Source organism: Austrofundulus limnaeus, unplaced genomic scaffold, assembly GCF_001266775.1.
Source record: "Austrofundulus limnaeus strain Quisiro unplaced genomic scaffold, Austrofundulus_limnaeus-1.0 Scaffold321, whole genome shotgun sequence".
NCBI lineage: Eukaryota > Metazoa > Chordata > Actinopteri > Cyprinodontiformes > Rivulidae > Austrofundulus > Austrofundulus limnaeus.
The window spans coordinates 173,259-176,115 of record NW_013952723.1 but is presented as its reverse complement, the minus strand read 5'-3'; positions in this window follow the sequence as shown (position 1 = coordinate 176,115).

The window sequence follows — 2,857 nt, the reverse complement described above, 5'->3', positions numbered from 1 at the left end:
GTTTTTGCCATGGATAGTTTGTGGGTCAGAAGACAAAAAGTTTGGGAACCACTGATCTAGATGACCTCAGTCTGGAAGAACAGAGTTTAACTCTGACTCAACGGATGAGCTAAAGGCTAGTCTGAGTGTGACCAAGGCAAAAGTGGCTTACTGTCATGTTCATACAACTTTCTTTTTACGCCGCAGTTTTGCGTTAAATATTCCAGCGTCAGGTATTACACTAAATGTGCAAATCCCTGTCTTTACCTGCACTGCTCTTTTATGTCTTAGTTTAAAAAAAAATTAAACTCCACCTAAACAAAACCATCAAAATGTTTAAGTTATTTCCTAATTACGTAAAGCTGAACCCAAACATCACCTGCACCCAGGAATACAAGAGGTTTTTTTTGTTGTTTTTTCTTCAGACAAAACGTACCACTCAGGTATTTTTATTACTTACAAGATCACAGAAATCAAAGATTTTTTTCCACCAGGTCTTGGCTGATAAAAACGTGCATGTTCCTCTGTACTTCCACCTTATTAAACCCACCTCACACTAGACAAACATTTGGGATTTGCCCTGCGTTTCCAAGACCTGCTGAAAATGAAAGTGGAGGAGCTGCAGAGCAAATAAAACACATTTCCTCAGATTCAGTTTTATGTTACAGATTTAGGGCAGTGGGAATGAAGATCTGGGTCAGTCGCACACACAAAAAAGTATCTACGATGACTTTTTCTTTTTAACGTAAAATGATCTTACGTTAAAACAATCCATTGTTTTACAGATATGACACRAGAGATCAGCTACATCGTCACATTTCTTTGTGTGCATCAAAAACCGTTTTGCAGATTAGAAAAATGTTTTAAATGGTGYGAAAACAATCCAGCAGCGCCCACATTACTGCACATGAAAAAATAAAAAAGGCTAAAAAAGACGATCCCCTGAACTGTCAGACTTGCTTTGACAGTGTGATAATAATCAGATTCAGCTTTTTCAGACGTTTCATCTAATCACYACATCTCTGGGAAGTAATTCGGCTGGAAATAAAGCTGCTGAAGATCCCTTTGTTTCCCCAGACACTAATTTCTGCTGTGATGTTATTAATTCCACGCGGTAAATTACTCCGTCTTTTCAGGAGGACTGTCCTTGTCCGTGGTTCTTCAGTTGTCGCCGTTTTTGAACCTTTTCCAGTAAACTGTGTCCATGACAAAAAGAAAAAAGAAAAAGAAGATGAAGACTGGGCACAAAGAGCGGAGAAGGAGGTCAGAATGGAAGAGGAGGAGAAGAGGAAAAATTGAAAAGTAAGTGAGAAAGGCCACGGGGCTTTGAAAAAGGGTTTGAGTGGACAACAAATGTGAGTCACAGTGTTTGGTCAACAGTTGGAGCTGAAAGAGACAGAAGGAGGTCAGACAGCAGGAGCAGAGCAGCTCTGACCTCGGTTTGAAAATATTGTTCTCACCATAAAGAAAAACAGTTGTTTTCTACTCATAAATTCTTTCAAACTTTGTAATTTCCCTGCTTGACCAGAGCAGACTCGTGTCTTTGTGTATTTGCTGTCATAATCTTTGAATTACCTGTCACTGCACAGCCTATATGAAGGTACAGTCCAGCTCATCAGCCTTTTTTTCTGTTTCCTGTAGCTGTGCTGCACTGATGGAGCAGGAAGAACAACAGGAGAGCTCACAGAGCAGCTGGGCYCGGTCAGAGGACACACAGCAGCTCGGAGGACTCTGGAAACCTGATCTAAAGTGATTCTGCAGCGGGGAGAGAGAGAGAAAACAAAGACGAGGGAGGCTGTTTGCTCGTGTGTTTTTTCTGTACTGTAGGTTTGCATCAGTCATGAATGAAATAGTTATTTTACTCATCAAACTGCCACACTCAGGAGCCAAAATAAAAAAAAGCCACGAATTAAATATTCTTCTTAAATCATGAAGCCAAGGCCAAAACTACCTACTAACCTACTACCTACTGTCATTTGTTTTTTTCCCCCCAGCATGCAAGGCAAATTTATAATAACATGATAAACCACTCATAATGTACAGAACTGCTGTGAGTTCAATCATTATRCTGGGAAAATTTACAAGTTTGTAACAGAGAAAGTTATTTTTATTTTATTATTTTTTGTTGTTAAAACAGTGTTTTCTCATGTGAGGATGAATTGAGAGAAGCACTGAAATTACACTCGGCTAACAACACAAAACTACAACAGTGGAATAAACTTTGTGCCTTTTTTAAATGTTTCTCTTGACTGCAGAGCTGTGACTGTTTTAATACACAAAAACTCAACGAAACAGAAACAGTTTATTACAAAATGATGGAAATAAGAACAAGAAGAAGACACAAAATCCTGTTGAATCATAATGATCAATCTTTTGGACTAATTATGTGAATTTGAACTATTTTATCTTAAAATCTTTATGAAAACTGAAGGTTTTTGGACCTGAACTGCAGAACACAGGTAGTTTGAATCAACAGCTTTAAAGGGACAATATCATGTAAAATCAACTTTTTTGAGTTTTATATCATGTTATAATGTTACACTCTCATAAAAAAACATGCCCAAAGCCTTGCTTTGACTCATTCATGCATGTTTGAGAAATCCTGCAGTGTTTTTAGGAAGCCATGCTGAGGAGCAAAACGACAGGTGGGGACTAGAAACGACTTTTGTTAACAGAAACGCCCCTGGGACGTGTCTTTAAGCCAAATTTCCTCATGGCAGAGCACCCCACTGCCCCCCACCCAACACACCTCACCCATGACTCCTGCAGGCTCTCTGGTGAAAGTGAAAGTGAAACTTAAACTGTCTGCTGAGCTCTTAACACTACTTCTCACTCAGTGAAGCTCTTTTCAGATTCACAATACCTTTGAGGAAATGTA